The sequence below is a fragment of the Engystomops pustulosus genome, chromosome 1 (genome assembly GCF_040894005.1).
Source record: "Engystomops pustulosus chromosome 1, aEngPut4.maternal, whole genome shotgun sequence".
NCBI classification, from domain to species: Eukaryota; Metazoa; Chordata; class Amphibia; order Anura; family Leptodactylidae; genus Engystomops; species Engystomops pustulosus.
The window spans coordinates 270,138,891-270,160,705 of record NC_092411.1 but is presented as its reverse complement, the minus strand read 5'-3'; positions in this window follow the sequence as shown (position 1 = coordinate 270,160,705).

Here is a 21,815-nt window from a genome sequence, read left to right as displayed (position 1 = left end):
AAAAAACCCTGGGTGGGCAGGATGGCACTGGTTAAAAAAAATAAACATGTACTTACCTCCACGGTCCCTCCTGGGGTCCCACTCTGCCGTCTCTCTCCATGTAAACAAACAAGTCCCCACCCGTTCCGCATGAATCATGATACAATGCTGGGAATAGGGACAGATGGGGGCGACCGGTCACCTTGGCCGGCGGAAGCTGAAAGAAGTGCGGTCCTTGGACAACCCTGGTCCACCGCATTTATTATAGCCTCCATTGGAAAACCATTGGAGACTATGGCAGAAATCTCATTTTAAAACGTGTCCTGCAGGTCCTCCCACAAGTAAATCACAGCAACTAAACTTTTGAGGAATGGCAGATTGATCATAAAGTGGTTATATGATGAGATAAAATGCAACATCATGTATAAATCCCTACTAATTTTGTCCCTACTTGTTCTGGGAAACCCTTGTGGTGTTGAGGGAGAGGGCCTGATCAACCTTTTGCCATTAACTCTTAGTACACCCAGTGTACTCCTATATTAAAGGGGTCTTCTCGTGTAGACATGACTCTGTAATATACTCAGGATAACAAAATAACACATTCTCCAATTCACTATTATTAACAAAAATACAGTTTTTAACAGATATAATTCCATCCTGTCTCTCTCAATTTTGGTCGCTCTTGGATACAACCATAAATCTTCTGGCTATGGTCAGATTCTTTTTGTGAATAGCTTTTCTTGTCTGCACACTGCAGTGCTCTCTGCCTCCTGCCCCTCGCTCCATAAGCGCACCCATTGCTGGCCTATGTCACCGTATATACGTCCCCCTCAATGTAGCCTAAGGCTTATTACAGTGAGTAAGGTGTAGTACTACCACCACCTACTGGCCATTATTTGCATTGTCTTATTATAATATTTTAATATTCATTGTTTAATGTTTATTTGTATATTTAACGTATATTTTTGGTATATTTAATGTATATTTAAACCTGTCAAAAGGTAACAGATGGCATCCTAATTGACTGGCCACCCAGAAACTTCTAGAAGGATGAACCCAAAAATTTATAAACGGGTTAGGGCTAGCCTAGTGTGGTAGAATATTGGAAAAGTGAAGGCTGAGTGTGGGAAGTTAGTGGAGCGACAGGGAGAAACAATGCAGAGCTGCAGAAATCTAATCTAGCCCCAGAGTTCAGCAGATATTTTGTGTGCTCCAGCCTAAAATTCAAGGAAGCCAACCATCGCAAAACTACATCCTGTAACAGCCAGTTGTATCTCAGCCCAGCCGGCTACCGGAGGAAGACCCTGCACTATCTCTGTTGCTGGATTCCGGTGTAACAGCCAGTGTATACCCCCAGTCCAGACTACACCAGGGGTTACAGTAGACAATATTAGACTATGTTCTAAGACAAAAACATGTTTATTGATCAGTCGTCAGTATACATAGATTATGTATCTTACAGTGAGTTGCTGATTATTACAATATATAAATGAGATCAACATTATTTCCTAAACATGAAAATGTCAGCAGATGTATTTTGGGAGGAGAAATCCTCCCTTCAACGTACTTCTCCAAATACTTTAATATGGCACATGTCAACCAGAGAATTAAAGAAAAAATAAAATATATATATATATATAAAGAAGAAAAGAAAAAAAAAGAAAGAAGGATATATATAGTATACTACTGTCCTAATACACTAATATACTAACAGGAGGCGAGTTGCTACAACAGGACCGGAGAAGGCATCTCAGTTCTCAAATTTATAGGTTATATATGATCTAATGAATTAAAATTGGAGGGGTATATTTAAGTTCATATATTCAAACTTAGCCACGCACTCCAGTTATCTTTAAGATGTTTACTTCTTATTATGCCTTGTTCCCACTTATACATTTTGTAGCGATGGCATTCATTCATACTCTCTATTATTGAATCTATATTAACATGGCTAACAGATTTCCATTGCTTTGCAATAGTCGTTCTCACCACCGCACATAGTCTACTTGTTAGCCATTTCTCGTTCTCAGAGAACCCCCTCATATATATGTCCAGTAGAGCAATGGCGGGGCAAGGTGGGGTATAGGTATTCCTTATTATTGAGATAAGCTCAAAAGTATAGTTCCATATATGCGCCACTTGATCACAGGTCCAGCACATATGTAAGGTTGATGCTATTTCCGTACAGCCCTTCCAGCAATATTCGCTGGAATCTTGATTAACTTTTGCAAGTTTTTGAGGGGTTATGTACCACCTGCTCCTAATTTTAAACAAATTATCCATATGATTTGTGCATAGCAGGTTCCTGTTTGAATCCTCTATTGCCTTTCTCCACTGTTCTTCTGAGAAGGACAGTCCAAGTTCTTTTTCCCACCTTACCATATACGGTAGCTTGCCCCTACTATATCGATAGATAAGGTCCCTATATGCTGCAGAGGTGCCTCCCTTTGATCTAGATGACTTTATATACGTTATAAATCCCAGACTAGTATATACCGATTCCTCTGAGAGATCTTTTACTGAATGGAGTAGGGTTTTCAGCCTAAAATGTTTGAACCAATCCGATGAGGGTATATTAAATTCCTGTCTCAGTTCTCTAAATGGTATCCAGCTTCCATTTCTCTTCAGGGCCTTAAGATTTTAATTCCTACCTGTATCCATGCTGTCAAATCAAGGTCATCTACTAAACATTCTACGGATATTAAATCTATTTCATGTAGGGAAAGTTTTATTTTGTCCTTAAAAAGATAGCAGTAATTGCTCCATGCATACAGCGTCGCACATGTCGTTTCTAACATATCCCTCCCTATAGTACCTAATCTTTTTTTCCCCTTTAGTTCCAAAAGTTTATCCAACAACAGAGCTTTTAATGAACGTACATTTGCTACCTCTGATTCTATTCTTTCCCACCTATCCTGTACTCTCCCTGCGGACCACCACTTCCTAATAGGTTCTAATAGTGCTGCTTCTTGATAGAGTGCTATGCTAGGAGTCCTGCTCCTCCCAAACTCTTTGGGCAGTTTAGAACCCTCCTCGCTATTCTTGGTTTATTTATGTGCCCAGACCCATATAACTAAGTATTTCTCTATTTCCTTAAAGGAAACCTACTATTTAGAATGGTAGGGGTAAGCTGTAAGTACCGAGCACCAGCTCAGGGTGAGCTGGTGCCGGTACTTACTTTCGTTAGTGTTATAAACCGCGGTATTGCGGTTTTAACACTTTTTAAACTTTAGAGCAGGAGAGGCTTCAGCGCTGCGTGCGCACGATCACCTAGGATAGGAAATCACCTACATAGGAAATAGCGGAGATGTTGCGTGCGCACGGTCGCACGCAGCGCTGAAGCCTCTCCTGCTCTAAAGTTTAAGAAGTGTTAAAACCGCGATACCGTGGTTTATAACACTAACGAAAGTAAGTACCGGCACCAGCTCACCCTGAGCTGGTGCTCGGTACTTACAGCTTACCCCTGCCATTCTAAATGGTAGGTTTCCTTTAATAACATGCTTAGTTAGAGGAACCGGAATACATCTAAAGTTGTACAGGATTATCGGCAAAATATTTTGCTTGACATAAAAGACTCTATCTAGTAAAGCTGTCACTAAAAGTGAGCCCTTTTTACACATCACTTTAACCCTGTCTAATAGAAGTTGGCTATTCACTCTTCTTGTATAATCTATGGTCCGTCCTATTCTTATCCCAAGATAGACAAAACTTTCTTTTGCAATTACATATTTAAACCTGTTTGCAATTTCTTGCTCCAGTATGGGACTACCATAGAGAACCAAAATATGGCTTTTGTTCGCATTTACTTTATAATAAGACAATATCGAGAATTCCTCAAGCGTGTTCCCCAAGGCCTTTAGTGAGACTAATGGGTCGGAACATGAGATCACAATATCATCGGCATACAAACTAATTTTATATTCCGATATATTCGTTTTAATACCTTCTATCCCACAATTATGCCTTATTGAGCACGCCAGCGGCTCGATAAACAGATTAAAGAGCAGGGGTGACAGTGGACACCCCTGTCTTGTGCCATTACTTATTTTAAATTTCTCACTAGAAAGTCCCATACTAGATACAGAAACAGAGGGCATACTATAAAGGGTCATAGCTAAGAAAATAAAGGTTTCTGGTAGGCCCATATTTACTAAAACAGCCTTCAGGAAGTCCCAGTGTACTCTGTCAAATGCTTTTTCAGCATCAATTGACAGAAGTACACTGGGAGCCCTCATTTTATTTGAAATCTCTATTAGGTTGATAGTACGTCTAGTCGAATCTCTTGTTTGCTTACCTGGCATAAAACCCAGCTGGTCAAGATGGATTATAGATTCAATAACCACTTTTAACCTTGCCACTAAAACTGCAGAGAATATTTTAATATCCGAATTAAGAAGTGATATCGGTCGGTAATTTTCGCATAATGTTTTGTCCTTTCCTGCTTTAGGGATTGTAACTATTGTTGCTTCTAGCATCTCTTTCAAACATTTTTCCTCCTTCCCTGGAATTATTTAATAAATTAGTCAATGGTTGGGCAAAAATATTAGCAAATTCTATGTAGAGTTCATTGATGATGCCATCAGGGCCTGGGGCCTTTGCTTTTTTTACGTTTTTCATAGTTCTAAGTACTTCTTCAGTACTGAACCTTGCACCTAAGGCCTCAGCTTTTTCTTTATTAAGTTTTGGAAGATGTAATGTCTCGAGGAATTTGTTAATTTGATTCAGGTCAGACTATGTTCTAAGTATATTTGGCCTAAGTCATTTTACATTTTTTTGGTCTGATAAGACAAGTGAGGTCACTCCTACATGTTTTCAATGACTTGTCATTAAACATAAAAGTGCCCATGTTGTAATTTTAAAACAAGATAGTTGTCCTTGGGTGGGTCCCAAATGTGGTGTAAACTTTGCATAGGTAAACACAACGTTAACACAATGTAAATTCAACGCATCCTAGCATCATGTTCACACTGCGTTTACATAAACATAGGGTAAATGTAGAGTTAACTGAATGTTAGCGGAATATAAACGTAACATGTGAACCCGACCTGTAGATGGAACTGCAGTTTCAATCAATGCAATTGCAACACCCTCGCCGATGCAATGGCGAGGTAGTGCTTGCGAATACGTCCCACCTGCATGTAATCCCATTACACAACATGGTTCTGATAGGACATAGGGATATTGCAGTGGTTAATCCTGCCTGGCAAGGCAGAGGTTAAGTATTTTGTATAATGCAAGATGCTGTTATCCAATGATATGTGTTACATCCTGTGCTCTGTAAGCTGAGATGTGATTGGAGGAGCAGCCACCACCTGACCAAAGGGAGGTAATAAAACTTCTGGCCAGGAATGTTCTAGAGACTAGATTATTCTAGTAAGGATTCAGAGAGATTCTGTTGTAGGAGAATCAGTGAGTGAGTGAGTAATCTCTGTCTAGCCCATACCAGAGCAGGAAGAGCCTAGCCCCTGCCTCTGAAGAGTGGAGCATTAGACTAGAGTTAGTGTAGTGAGGAAAGGGGTATTATCTTACCTTTGAAGGTGATACCTGAAGCCCTACAGGACAAGCTGAAGCTTCCTACCAGGACACAGCTGCCTCCCAGCCTGCCCTCTACATCCAGGCTGGTGAACTATCTCCTGAGGCTCCCTCCAACTCACATCTCGGCACTCCAGCACCCTGTTAAAGGCTCGTTTTCTGCAGTTCCTGCCGGTTGCAATAAACTGTAAGTTGTTTGCTTCAACTTCTGTCTCCGTCTGGTCCCTGCTAATACGGCTGCCTTTATCACCGGCACCCTGTCCATCCCACAGAGACTCACACTCGGGACATTAAGGGGTTGCCCCAGGGAGATCCGCTATAGCAGCCGCTCCCTCATCTTTTCTTGCCAACACCACCCTGCTGGAGACCTGCCAGGCTGTAGGACAGCCCTCCGGTTACCCCGTACCAAGCACCGTGACAATAGCGTGCTTAGGCCGCAACCGCCAGCCACTCCGGTACCGCGGGCCCCGGCTGTCTCCAGGCCTCACCTCAAGGGCTAGGCCCCGGTGGGGGATGTTGCAAGTGGCGTCACGAATCACAGGATATTTACTTCTGTGCCTTATCCTGGCACTAAAGACTGTACTTTATTATTAAAAAGACTGTGCTGCCTAACCCTGCTGCCATCCGGGTTTAGGCCCAAGTATTTGTGTGTTTTACATTGAACTTTATACTGCTGCCACGTGCTGTCGAGCGCCGCTCCAGCACTCAAGAGGTTAATTCCTGCAAGAACTGTTTCAGCTCTGCTACATCCGGCGCTGCTGCGCCTGAAGCATTTACCTCAGAGGCGTGTGGCGCAGCAAGTATTTCAAGCCCGCCAAATCTTCACTGGCGGGAACTCCAGAGGCGTCATTAGGCTCCGCCCCCTGCGCGAGTGGCGCGAAGCACCGTGGAGGAGGAGCTGGAGCGTGTGCGGCCGGCAACGAAGAGGGTTAATCGGCCATCTTGGATTTCGGCGCAGGCCGCGCCTGAAGCCTGCCAGCAGTGTGCGCCTCATCCGGAGATCCGGCGCACGTGTCCTGCGACTGGAGAAGAACACCGCTGAGCATCACCGAGCCCTGCTGCCTGCCGGACATCGGGAACGGAGACCTTCGTGCACCGGAGCTGTCCTGTCACCGCGGCTGATCCTGAGTGAGTACCGCTGGGGAAGTTAAAGGGGGGTAGAGATTGTTTCCGACGCTAGGTTATTGGCTCACCTCCCAGGGAATAGTGACTGTGTCTTAAAGTGCCCACGTCCCATTCTAGCCATCGCCCATAGCAACGGACATTGTGTAACCCTACAGACTTCCCTCAGCTAGGCCAGTCATGTCCGCCCAGGACGAAGATACGGGACTGGCGCAAGTCCCGTCCCCTGGTCCCTCCTCAGGGTACCGGAGCATGTTAAGTCCTCCAGAGAGTCCTTTCAGCCCTGCTACAACTAGTGTCCCTGGGACTCCCACCATGATGCCTCTGACTATGCCCTACTATCCGGGGGCCCCCTGGTTACCCCACTACGAGGGAGAATCACACACTCTCTCTGAATTCAGAGACAAATTGTTAGCCACCTTCGCCCTGTGTCCGTTTACAGAGGAACAGAAAGTGGGCATCCTCATCGGGCAGTTGAAAGGACCCGCTCTCCGGGAAGTCAAGTCTTGGCCCCGAGAACAGTGTCAGAATGTGGTCCAGATTCTTGATAGGCTACGCAATACCTTTGACAAGTGTACTGTCTCCGAGTTGAAGCAGAAATTCTTCGGGAAAAGACAGAAGCCCCAAGAGTCCCTCCGAGACTTTGCCCTCTCCCTACAGGAGACATGGAAGGCCATCACCTGCCTTGAGCCCAAAGACGCTGAAACCTCTGATCAAACCTTAAGGGAACAATTTATTAATGGACTTGTTGATAGAAATCAAAGGTGTCAACTAAAGATCATCTCTTCTCAACATGCCCAGGCCTCCTTCCTTGAGTTTAAGGAAATTGCCATTGACATATTAGGGGACCGACCGCCTACTGGACCGCAGAAAGAGCCTGAATCCGTGGAAATGGAGGAATCTGCTCTAGCTTGCTATCCAACGCAGTTGACACCACCTACTCCTGCGGCTACGGAAGTTGCTGACTTAGCAGGACAGGTCTCTAATCTGGCGGACACCCTGCATAAAATCCTCAATCGGTTGACCCAGTTGGAAGTGACTGTCTCCGCTATGAGGAGGAAACCTCCAGAGAACCCGGTACGGTCAGCTACTCCTCGTGAATCTCCGACTAAACAGCGCCCAAAAGAAGTGAAGTCGTTAAGCACCTGGAGTCAGAAGAAACCCCGTCAGCGGTGCAGCTACTGCCATAAATATGGGCATGAAGAGAATGACTGTCGTCAGTTAAACGACAAACCCTTGGAGCTAAGGGACGACCTCCAAGGGAAGAACTTGTAAGTCCCCGAGATGCTAACTGGATGCCCAGGTTCGTGGGGACTCGCCCCATGGTTCATGTAACCATCAATGGAGTTACCCTACCGGCCTTAATTGATACCGGCTCTCAAGTGACCACCCTCCGGAGTGCTGCCTTTGAGAAATGCCGAGGAAAAGCATCCTTAATCCAGCCTCCCAAGGCTTACTTGAACATTATTGCTGCCAGGAGCCTAGTCACTGTGTCCCGAGGACAAGTACCCATTCGACTACTAAATGTGGGAGACTCCCCAGTGGATCTGAGAAAGTACCAAGCCGTAGCCACTCTCTTCAGCGTGCATCCTGAAGACTTGGTGGAAACCGCTCTGTCTGCCTCCCAACAGTTGGAAGTGAAGCAAAGTGCTGAAGGTGAGCCTGCCGAGCAATCCTGGTGGCTTGAGCTCAATATTGGAGACGACGATTTTACTCCTGCAGACCAAGTACAAGGTGTCCTGGATGTCGTTATGAAGCACCACCAGGCCTTCAGCAAACACCCACTGGATTTTGGGCAGACTACTCTGATCCAACACACCATCCCTACTGGCTCTCATCCTCCTATCAAGGAACGATATCGGCCCATACCTCCAGCCCGTTACCAAGAGGTGAAGAAGCTGGTACAAGAGATGAAGACAGCCAACGTTATCCGGGAGAGTCGCAGCCCATGGGCTGCCCCGCTGGTCCTTGTGAAGAAGAAGGATGGAACCCTTCGATTCTGTGTTGACTATAGGAAAATCAACAATATCACCCACAAGGACGCCTATCCTCTGCCTCGAATCGAGGAATCCCTCGCAGCCCTAGGGTCAGCTGCCTACTTCTCTACCCTGGACCTGACCAGTGGCTACTGGCAAGTGGCCATGGCGCCGGAAGACAGAGAGAAGACGGCTTTCACCACCCCAATGGGCCTGTTCGAGTTCAACAACATGCCGTTCGGGCTATGCAACGCCCCAGGCACATTTCAACGGCTGATGGAGAGATGTTTGGGTCATCGCAACTTCGAGACCGTCCTGCTATATTTGGACGACATCATCATCTACTCCAAGACTTATGAAGACCACCTCCACCATCTGGCTGAAGTCTTCCAAATCCTGACCCAACATGGGTTGAAGGTCAAGCCATCCAAGTGCCACCTGCTACAACCTAGCGTCAAGTACCTGGGACATGTGGTGAGCGCTCATGGAATTGAGCCAGATCCAGAGAAGATTGCAGCTGTTCACGACTGGCCTACCCCATCAACCGTACGGGACATCAAAAGCTTCCTGGGATTTGCCAGTTATTACAGGCGTTTCATCCCGAAGTTTGCCCAGCTGGCGGCTCCCCTGCAAGAGCTTCTAAGGGGCCTGCCAAAAGAGAGCCAACGTTCCCGAGTATCCATTGAGTGGACGGCCGAACGAGAAGCTGCCTTCCAGATGCTCAAGCAACGGCTGACTGAACCTCCGGTGTTGGGATATCCAGACTATAGTCTGCCTTTCACCCTATACACTGATGCCAGCAAGCAAGGTCTAGGGGCGGTATTATCCCAGCTCCAAAACGGAACTGAAAGGGTCATAGCCTACGCCAGCCGTTCCCTCCGAGAACCGGAGCAAAACGACCAGAACTATAGTTCCTTCAAGTTGGAGTTTCTGGCGTTAGTCTGGGCTGTGACTGAAAAGTTCAAGGACTACCTAGCTGCATCATCTTTCACTGTCTTCACAGACAATAATCCTTTGGCGCATCTGAACACCGCACGTCTTGGAGCACTGGAACAACGGTGGGCCTCCAGACTTGCCAATTTCAGCTTTACCATCAAGTACCGGGCTGGTAAGACCAATGACAACGCCGACGCTCTGTCCCGTCTCCCTGACCAGTGGGAGGGACCCTCCACGGATGCTCAGTGGGAAGATGTGGAGATGCCAGCGTTCTATGCCCGGTTTGTGCGTCAAGATGCCCAGAGAGTTTACTCCCTACCGACAGAGGCAGAGCCAGCTACTCCTCAAGAAGAGTCAGAGCCCCCTGCGGAAAAGGACCTCTGGATGAGTCTTCAGGCTGATAGCCGTGCCATAGGAGAAGTAATGGACTATCTCTCTAGTGGGCGAGTGCCTGAAAGAATCCGGCGCAGAAGAGCTGATGGAGAACTGTCTCAATTGTGGCGCCAGAGAAAGACTCTGAGCATGCACCAGGGTCTGCTAAAGAGAAGAACTCTGGACCCTATCACTTATGACCGGCTATACCAGATTGTGATTCCCAGGAGGGACGCCAAGATAGTACTGGAAATGTACCATGACCAGTCTGGACACTTTGGCGCTCAGAAGACTGAAGCCACCCTCCGAAGGCGATTCTTCTGGGTCAATATGAAATCCGACATTGAAGCCTGGTGTCGAGAATGCCCAGCCTGCGCCATCGCTCGAGGAGAGCGACACAATCAAAGGGCCCCTCTACGTCCCATTGTGAGCCAACGGCCTTTGGAGATCCTGGCATTGGACCACGTGAAGTTGGAGCCCAGCAGATCCGGTCACAGTTATGCTCTTACGATCATCGACCACTATACCAAATTTGTGGTTGCAGTACCTGTCAGAGATCTGTCTGCAAGGACTACCGCAGCGGCCCTGTGGAAGAGCTTCATCCTCCCCTATGGCTGTCCGGACCAGATCCTTACAGACCAAGGAACAGCATTTGAGTCCCAAGTCTTCCAGGAGCTGTGTACTCTATATGGCTGAAAGAAGCTGAGGACCACAGCCTATCATCCCCAAGGCAACGGGCTGTGTGAAAAGATGAATCAGACTCTAATCAATATGCTGAGGACTCTGACCCCTGCAAAAAGGGCTGACTGGCCAAAACTATTGCCCGAATTAGTGTACCTGTACAACAATACCACTCATTGCTCCACAGGATACACCCCGTATTATCTGATGTTCGGGAGGCACGGCCATCTCCCTGCGGATATGACCTGGGACATGGAGTCCCCTGATTCCCAGTCTTTACTCCCCCAGACTGACTGGGTTCACGAACACCAGAGGCGCCTGGCGGATGCCAGAGAAGTTGTGGATCTGCGGTTGGAAGAGGCCCGAGAGAAACAAAAAAGGGACTTCGATCGTAATGCCTGTGCTGAGCCTTTTGCCCCAGGAGATCGAGTATGGCTGCGCAACAACCATCCCACCAGTAAGCTAGATGGGCGTTGGGAGCGTGAGCCATACCTAGTTAGGGACAGTCTCTCCCCTGAAGTCTACGAGATTTCAAGAGGAGACCGTCCACCACTCCGGGTACATAGGAACCGACTGAAGAGATGTCTTCGTCCTTTTGCCCCTATGTCTACACCTCTCACCTCGACCCCCAACTTACAGACCTCCTTGTGTTCACCTACCCCCAGTTTCTTGGAACTTGTGACTGTGCCTCAATTCTGTTTTGTTTCCACTCCAGTAAGAGGTACCCCAGAGAGACCATCATCCCCACCGCAGTCTCCAATACTGCTGCCTGTGGAGGATGATCCGGCTCCACTGTCGGCAACCCCTGAAACATCAGAGCCAGCTGAGACTCCGACTCCAGCGCCTGAATCAGAGGACGACGATGAGGAGATTGTTATCTTCTCCAGGCCGGAACTTCGAAGGTCTCAAAGGGAGACAAAAGGTAAAGCTCCTGCGTACCTGCAGGAGTACCAGCTGGTGACCCGCAGGAGCAGGAGGCAGGTACGCTTTTCTGACACCGAAGTACTTACCACCGAAGAAGATGCAGACTAACCCCTGAAGGGCTGTAGCCCACTTCAGGTACTGCACTGTGTACATATTGTATATTTCTGTCCTTACCCCAAAGAGCCAGAGACTTTCCTGAGACTCTTACCCTCATTTATCTCAGTCAAGAGACATACCTTGAACTGATTATTGTCATGTGCTATGATAGCACCCTTCCTCTGCCACAGCAGAGATTTCTTCAAAGGACTCTGTCCCTCTCCAAAAAAAAAGAGGAGACCCTTTGCTTCTTCATTGCACTTTTCCCCCACATCAAGGGCTGTACCCAGAAGATGGACTTTGTCAGTAGAGACCTTCTGAGAGACTTTTGCCAGATACTCCAGGGAAAAGTTGCTATTGCTATTGACTATTATTTTGCACTTAATGCCTTCCTTTTTAGGTACGGACATTCTGCATGCACTTTTTATGCCTTTTCTTTCCAGGAAAAGAGACATTTGCTACCGTGCTACCCTGAGTAGCCTATCCACCTCTGTAACGTTTGTAACGTTCAAGATGTGTACCCATTGGGCTCCTAAGCCAATGTGAATTAACCTGTTTGCACACTGTCATATATGCCAGTAGTCTGCATTAACCCTTTCATAGGCTTTTCAGGTTGTAGTGTGGCTGTGTCGGACCGTCTCTATGTAGTACAATGTTTTATTGTGTCACATATGCCAATGTATGCATATACACACTATATAATTGCCGCCAGGGAAGAAGCGTTGATACAACAAATATACAGGCCTTGGTGCAAGGAGTGGATTACAGGACATGACACCACACCTTTCCTACTGTACAGTTCGGTTTAATGGCGTCAGCGACCAACTGTCATACAGCTACATGTTTTTGTCTTAGTCCGACACCAACCCAGGTGCCTGTCTCCAGGACCATGGGCGGTTTGTCCCTACACCTCACATAGCCTGCACTTCCCAGAAGTGCCCTTAGCCCCCTCTGTGCCCCAAAACATCTGTAGTCGAGCCGAGGGCGGCTCTTTCAATTGCCCCCGGGGTATGCAACACCCTCGCCGATGCAATGGCGAGGTAGTGCTTGCGAATACGTCCCACCTGCATGTAATCCCATTACACAACATGGTTCTGATAGGACATAGGGATATTGCAGTGGTTAATCCTGCCTGGCAAGGCAGAGGTTAAGTATTTTGTATAATGCAAGATGCTGTTATCCAATGATATGTGTTACATCCTGTGCTCTGTAAGCTGAGATGTGATTGGAGGAGCAGCCACCACCTGACCAAAGGGAGGTAATAAAACTTCTGGCCAGGAATGTTCTAGAGACTAGATTATTCTAGTAAGGATTCAGAGAGATTCTGTTGTAGGAGAATCAGTGAGTGAGTGAGTAATCTCTGTCTAGCCCATACCAGAGCAGGAAGAGCCTAGCCCCTGCCTCTGAAGAGTGGAGCATTAGACTAGAGTTAGTGTAGTGAGGAAAGGGGTATCATCTTACCTTTGAAGGTGATACCTGAAGCCCTACAGGACAAGCTGAAGCTTCCAACCAGGACACAGCTGCCTCCCAGCCTGCCCTCTACATCCAGGCTGGTGAACTATCTCCTGAGGCTCCCTCCAACTCACATCTCGGCACTCCAGCACCCTGTTAAAGGCTCGTTTTCTGCAGTTCCTGCCGGTTGCAATAAACTGTAAGTTGTTTGCTTCAACTTCTGTCTCCGTCTGGTCCCTGCTAATACGGCTGCCTTTATCACCGGCACCCTGTCCATCCCACAGAGACTCACACTCGGGACATTAAGGGGTTGCCCCAGGGAGATCCGCTATAGCAGCCGCTCCCTCATCTTTTCTTGCCAACACCACCCTGCTGGAGACCTGCCAGGCTGTAGGACAGCCCTCCGGTTACCCCGTACCAAGCACCGTGACAATAGCGTGCTTAGGCCGCAACCGCCAGCCACTCCGGTACCGCGGGCCCCGGCTGTCTCCAGGCCTCACCTCAAGGGCTAGGCCCCGGTGGGGGATGTTGCACAATGTTAATATCACACTCACATGACGTTTGAGTAAACGGGGCTTGAATGAACGCAATGTTAACTCAATGTGAGAAAAAAAAGTGTGAACGCCGTCTAACATCGCGTTCTCATAGCATTTACGTAAATGCGATTTAATTCAACGCAATGTAAATGCAATGGCTGATTGAAGCCTAAAAATGCATTTACATAGAGTGACAATGTTTTTTACCTAATCATTTATTGCAGCGTGTGAATGCAGCCTAACATTTCATTCATATTGGAGCACATTTACTTACCTGGTCCATGTGCGATCCCCAAGGTGCGTTGTCCGCCGGAATCCAAATCTGCCTCGATTCATGAAGATCGTGTGCCGAGTTCCTGCATGTGTTGCTTCCCCGCTGAGGTCCGCCGGAGTTGTAGGAGATGAATGGAAATCCAGACACAGAGTAATTAGTAATTAGTGCTGCGATTGATCCAAGTAAATGCAGCAGGGGCAATAAGTCCTCAGGCCTCTAAATATGGTTACATATGATTCTTAAGATCGATGCATAATTATAAACATGTCATGTTGTATTTTATTACTTTAATTGTATTAGTGACAAAGTTAGTACAGTTGATAAAAACATGACCATCTAAGGAAGGCAAGATAAGGGGCTAATGAAAAAGGATGTAAGGCAACACAGGTCTATATTATAATATAACCATCACATTTATTTTGATGTAAAAAGGAATCTAGTCCCTTTCTGAAGCTCTCTGCTGTCTCTGCTGTGCTCTGCTCCTGAGCTTGGCTATTGCACAGATTAAGAGATCTTTCAGTAAAGAAGCCTTGTCTCCACTGGAGATTAAAGGAAAGCTGTTAACAGAAATAAACCTAATGAACCACTTGTAAATTCCATGCCGGCATCATCCTCTGTTTATAGAATGTGGCTTAGGATGTGCTGATTTTGTCCTATGTCCATTTTCTTTGATGTTCTCTATGTGAACAGTGTTTTACGTTTGGTGGCTGTGTTGATTAAATTTCACCACGCCCATTACTCTGCAGCACTGCTCCAGCTGTAAACCTGTTGTGTTGGACAGAGACTGTATCCTATCAACAATGAACCAGGATTCTGACATCACATAAAAGGCCCTGGGATCCTTTACTCACTGCATGATTACCATTTACACTTGACCAAGCTAGAGTGTATTGTGTCTGGTATATAATATCTGGTATACCTTCACCCCTTGCATTGTCTCCTGGTATCCTCTTACTCTATGGATTTGGTTCTTTGTTGTGACCTGGCTCTGGTGACTATTTTTATCAGCTTATTCTGTCTTGTCTCTGTGGTTTGCACTTTGGTGCAGTGTGGGATTGCCTTCTAGGTGTCTACCTAGCTGGGACTCAGGGTCCACTGCCTCTATCTGTGTCTCCGGTAAGCTCCAGACCCTGCATACTTACAGTATTTTGTCAAACAGCAAAACCCCTTTAGGATCATTGTCTCTTTCATGGCCAAACATGGCCAACTTAGTAGTGAGATGTATTGTACATCGGTTGTATAAAGTCAAGAAGGATGAGTCCCCAATATGGAAGCTTACGGGCATATAATTGCTTGGAGATGCCCTTTTTGAATATTGCCATCATATTGCTCAAGGTATATAATAAAATTCTTTAGTTCGAGAAATAAAAAAAAAATAATCCTAAAATTATTGGGAACATTTCTGAATGAACTCGAATTGAAATAAAGTCTCATCTTTTATACCTTTTGCATCGTATGTAATGAGTAAGAACAAGGGCACTTAGCTTGGATTTGCATGGGAAAGGCAGGAGATAATGGCTGTCAATTAGAATTTTTCATGTTGGGTTTGTACATATTGCTTGCACAGATCTGGAATTGACGGTCCTTGCAATAAAATCTGTTTCATTTTACCATTGCCTGGAGACAAGAAACAGCAACTGAGCTTCATTAGAAGATCATTCACAAAAACAAAACAGGTTGTGACTTTAGGATTCTCAACCAGGGACACAATCAATCTAATGAGAAAGGTTTAGCTAATTCCTCAATTTCAAGTCAAAGGTTTTTTTTACATAATTGCCTACTGATCAAATATGAAAAAAATATTGGCATCCTAAAAATTACGCGTATGTGTTACTTGTTACTGACTGCATACGTGTAGCCATAAGATATTCTGCAGCGTTGTCACTCAGATCAGTCCTTGACCTTATGGAGGGTCACAGATGTTAGCTTGTGAAGTGACATCAGGGAGTCGGCCACAGCTTTATTAAAAAATATTTCAACCTTATATACTCATAGTGGCCCATTTACTAAGAGTCCGCGGACCGCGATTCTGTCGAGTTTCCCAACTATTTCTGTTCTGCGCTGAATCGCACAGGACAACCCGACGGATTAGGACAAACCGTGGAATTTAACATTCAAATTGCGTCGCAAGATCAGCACTCACATACACCGGGAAGAGGAAGGTGAACTCCAGGGGACCTCAGCGAGGAAGCAACATTCTGGATCGGCGGACGCAACGGGAAGGGTAAGTAAATGTACCCCATAGAGCAGTGGTGGCGAACCTATGGCACTGGTGCCAGAGATGGCACTCAGAGACCTCTCTGTGGGCACGCGGGCTGTCTCAGAGTTTGCCAGACATGGCATCTTCCTGCAGTCTCTGGCAGTCCAAGTAGTGCCCTGCTATTTTAAAGTGACCCATCCTGTGCTGCTTGGTCCTGTCCGAAGAGTGAGAAGACGTGGACAGGGTCGGATTGGAGCTCAAAGATTCTGGTAGCAATAAGGTTGTTGCTGCCTAAATTGCGTGTTGGCACTTTGGGAAAAGCTAGTGTGTTTTGGGTCTCATTTTGGGCACTCGACTAGCCACTAGCCAACCCCCAATCACGTAGCCCAGGACTGCTACGTTAAAAGGGACCTACCAGTTCACCTTCAGTTGACCCAAAGCCTTCCTGCAGTTCCTAGCGCACCAGCTATAAGCCTACAGGCTTTCAAAAAATGTTATACACTTGGGAAGTGGACAATGATAAAATGGGAAGAAATTAAAGGGGTTTTCTGATACCACAAAATATAAACATTGGTGGCCAGGAGGGGGCTGATTAAAACAAATAAATATTTACTTACCTCCGCGGTCCTTCCCAGCGCCCCACACTGCCGTCTCTCTGGTCCGTGTCCTGTGTCCGTGTAAACAAACAGGGACACGGAAGCTGCGATGTGTTTAGCTTCTGGTTGGCCACGCCAACCCATCCCTATTCCAAGTCCTGTACAATCCGGAACAGTTAGGCGCGGCCGGCCACCACAGCCGGCTTGAAGCTGAACGCATCACTTTTTTCGCACCCCTGTTTACCGATGAGGTGACAGCTTGGGATGCCGAGAGCGACCGCAGAGGTAAGTTGTAAATGTTTTTTTTTAAGCAGCCCCATCCTGGCCACCAATGATTTTTTTTTATGGTCTCGAACAACCCCTTTAAGGTGAGCATATGGAGCATCCTAGAGGACATTATAGAGCAGCACTGACCAGTCTGCAGCACTTGAGATAGGGGTTAGATAGAAAATGTATCACTACCATAGCTGCAGCAATCCAGCATCAGCAGTTACACAGGTAAAAAGTTCTCACCCCTCCAATTGACACATCAATGGCCGTTCCAAAACCCTCAGGAATATTTTTCTTTCCGTCTGCAGGTTTTAGCGCAGAACTTTATAAATGAAAACATTCTATTGTGAGTGTTTTTTCATTTCGCTTGAAGGCAAATGTTTGATATTATCATAGGTGTCTGGGCCTCAATGGGACGACTCTCTGAAGCTAAAGTTTACTGCCCGGGGCTATTACAGTGCATTAAATATTTCATGATTGCATATGTCACAATAATAGGAGCTGCTTCACAGAGACCAATCCTGCAGCTAAAAAAGAGGACAGTTATCGTTGTACAATATAGTTACTGACTTAGAATTTCGTTTTTTACTCCTCTTGGTCTGTCTCTTTCTCTAGAGAACCTTTCCTGTGTAACACAGACAAACCATTGATATAAAAAGGAAGTGTAATGCTTTCTTTCTCCTGTGGAGGCACTGTAGGGAAACTCAACACTTACTGCCAGGTGTTCACACTGATTATAGGGGGATCTAGCAGATTGTTGTAAAGGTGCTGACTATCCGACATCTGTCTATTCATGTATCTATTGGAAAATCATGCTTATTGCTTTTAAAGAAGACCTGTTACTGGAATTTTACCATCGCTGAGACCCCCACAGATAAGCAAGTTAGTTGTCCTGTGGCGCCTAACTTGCTTGGTGGGAAAACCCCTTTAAGTTAGATAAGAGGAGAAGGCAGTGGGTGACTGTAGAAAATAGAGCAAAAATATCCTGAAAGATTTTCACTTAAGTCATCCACACCAGAGTAGACTATGGGGCTCATTTACTAAGGGTCCGCGGAGCGCATTTTCGTCGGGTTTCCCGCCGGTTTCCATTTTGCGCCGCATTTAATAGGGGATTTTGGTGCATGCGATCGGATTTTGGCGTATCGGCGCCGGCTTGCATGCAACAGAAATTGGGGGGAGTGCTGTCGGACAAGCCAACGGATTCGGACTACACGCGGGATTTAACATTTCAAATTCTGTCGCAAGGCACGCACTTACAAGCACCGGGAAGAAGAAGGTGAACTCTGGCGGACCTTGGCAGGGAGGCGCGGATGCAGGAACTCAGACACACCAGCTACGTGAATCACACCAGACTTCATCTTTGTCAGACCGTCCAAATCGGGGCTCGCGACAGGAGCGGGTAAGTAAATTTTCCCCTCTGAGTATGAGTTGTTATGGAGCTCATCAGGGGCCAGCCACAGTTGGTCCAGTCTATCCACTTTGCTGCTTCCTCCCAGGACTCCATTTTTCTAGATCAACTTTCGATGGGTGTTCTAGCTAACCAAAGGGTTTTAGAGAGTAAAAGTATTAGGAAACAAAAACTCCCTCCGCAAGTGAAAAGTTGAGGGTCCATTTTGGTCATTGCTTTCAAGAACTTTCCCAAGTTCTTCTCTATAAGGAGTCTACACTTTAACCCTCAAGTTCATTGCCCCTTGCCTGGGTCTCTCCAGACTTAAATGATCATTTCCAGAACGAAACCCATGAAGAACCTCTAAATATAGAAAGTAGCCCCCGGCCATGACGAGCTCCACGCCCCAATGGTTCTCATCACTGTTTAATTGAAAATACCATTTGACCTATTTCTATGACTATAAAATGTACGTTTCCCCCTGAGGATATTTTTTTCCTTGCTACCTATAAATTAATGATCCTAGACAAATACACGCTGACACGCTTTATTATCGCCGTCCGGACCGGTGTTGTTGCATGTATAAATACATTTTGTCAGCACACATTAAAAAATCATAAAAGTCCATTTCAGTAATTACATTCTGCCGCTTTCATTCCGCTGTTAATGGAAGTATCCGAGGAAGCGTCATATTAGTAAATAATTCCAGTAATGACATAATTAGATAAGTAAATGCTTATTTCTTAAAGGGGTTTTCCAGTTTCTGGAAAAAAAAAATTTACAAATGACATAACAAACTAAAAAGAACTGGAGATACTGACCGGTTCTGTTCTTCCTGATTCCATTGGGTCACTGGTTTTACTGCTTATTAGTATGGCGAGTAAAAACTGAGACCACTGACTGGTCACAGAGGTCATACGCAGTGAATCGATTTTGTAACAAACTAACACAAATTATTTTAAATACTTCAGCACAAACCAGCAGGGCCGGACTAAGGTAGGTGGGGGCCCCTGAGCACAAAATCTGGTAGCAACCCCCATTGAATGTAGTCCAGACAGGGAACAGCAATCACTATGTACAGCTCTGCAGCAGTAATTATATACAGCTCCCCCAGATATCACTGTATACAGCTCCCCAGCAATCACTGTATACAGCCCCCAGCTATCACTGTATACAGCCCCCCCCCACATTCACTATATACAGCTCCCCCAGCAATCACTATATACAGCTCCCCAGATATCACTGCATACAGCCCCCAGTAGTCACTATATACCGCCCCCCAGCAATCACTATATACAGCCCCCTAATCCCTATCAGTCCCCTCGAGGTGTCAGTCAGTCTGTGTACATCGGAGGTGTACCAAGATGGCAGCACCCTGGCCCTCCAGCAGTAGGGCGCCGCCATCTTTGTATTCCTCCGAACTTATTGTTCCCTCACTCTGCCATAGACTGGAGTCGGAGTACATCTGCAGGACACAGCCCAGGTAGCCCAGACCCAAATACACTGTAGGCGATTTGGGCAGACATGCGACTGCCCTAATCGCCCACAATTGGTTGGGTGCCCCTTTAAGGGCAAAGTGGTGGGGGCCCCAGTGCCCCCCGTATAATCTGGCCCTGCAAAACAGTATAAACCCAGAATAGGTTCACCTCCAGGATCCTGGATAAAGCCTTTAGGTGGTTAAGCAAAACCCAACACTGTTTGCCTATCCTGCTGTCACAGCTAATGGAACCAGGTCCTGGTCTGTCCGTCTGGTGTCCCAGATCCCTGATCTGGCCATGAGCCAGGCTTTTCCTAGTCTACAGAGTATTCCGCCATCAACTCAAGTTGGCCATCTGCCAACCAATACAAGGTCATTAGTCCACGGTACCTGGTCCCAGTCTGGATCCAAAGCAGTTCGGTAACACATTCACATGGCTTGGGCAACTAGGACATTCTGTCCTGGTTCCCAAAAACCCTGCTAAACCACCACAAATCACCATCAACACAGTAAAGATTCATCTCCAGGATTCCAGGATTCTGGAAAGAATTTCATAGGGGAAAGAAGAGACAAAACTGTGAAGCTGTTTTTGATGGTACAAGATCCTGGTCTCTTCATATATGATCTTAAAGATCTGGCCAGGGACCCTGCCTTTTCCTGGTGTACTGAGGATTCAGCCGGCAACTCAATTTGGCCAACAGCCAACAATCCAAGGTCACTAGCCAGTGGTACCAGGTATAATACAGGGTGACTTCATAATGTCACCCACAGCTTTTTAGGGTAATGCATCCTTTCAATTCAGCCAAATAAAATGTACCGGTAGATTGCCTAGAATCAGGCCTTTTTTCCCAAGTTTTTGGAAATCACTAGTATTCCACCCTACATTTATAAAAGGGATGGTAAACAATGTTACTTTAATAGAATATTGTTTTAATTAACATGAAAACATGATATGAAGGTTTTATTCCGACTGGTAAGATATCGGTAGAGTGTAGGGATGAGCTCACCCCTACTGGTGACACCTGAGATCACTGCCGCCTGTGGGTAGGTAGAAGACGCCAGCCAATAACAATTGCATTTAAAGAGTTAACACCCGCAATCGGTGTTAATGGTAGGGTGGGTGACCCGAACCTTAGCCAAAACTTCTGGCGGAAGTCTGGGTTCAGGAAGCCAAACCGGCAACGTTCAGCATGGACCCAAACATTGCAGGTTTGGGTCTGCTTATCGCTAGTAGCTTTATTTCTGCTGACAGGTTCCCTTTAACTCTACAACTTTTTGTTATGTATCTGCAGTGTTGTGACGGTGGGGGGAGGAGGGGCACATTCCATTAATTGGATATTGGTTGCTAAAGCCGCTTATGCCGAGGGACGCACTGGAATTTCAGAACATAAAATGTTATTTTCACGGCTGAGAAAGTCTGGAGCAATTGTCTGATGGCTACAACATTCTTGATTCTTGTTTTTGATCAGATTGCATTTTGCTGAATTTTAACGATCTCACGCGATTCGGGCCTGAAGGAACGAACATATTTCGTATTCTGAGCACCATCGGTTTGGGTGAAGAAATATGATTGTTTATTTTTCAATTCACCATAACTTAGGTTTCTATTGGTACCTTTCTATTCACTTATTATTACATTTCTGATAGGAACTATATAATTGGAATACTGAAATGATCTGATTATTAATGCCCTGACCACCTAGTGTACCATGCTAATTTTTGAAGGAGGACCAAAGGGAACTTATCATTTTCCATAGTCACTAATAACCAGGGCAGTTGAAATGTCTTGGATTAGGATTATCCCCGATTGAGGCCATTGCTGCGAGAGCCCATGGACCAATGATGAGGCAGGGGGTGTGTCCTAATGGAGCTTAGCTGAACTGCAGCCAAGGAGCAAAATCTGCAGAAAATAACTTATAATATAACAAGTAATAGTGTCTTATAAATCTATTGTTAAAGGTATAAACAAAAATATATATACACTATATGGCTTCGGGGAGGGTGG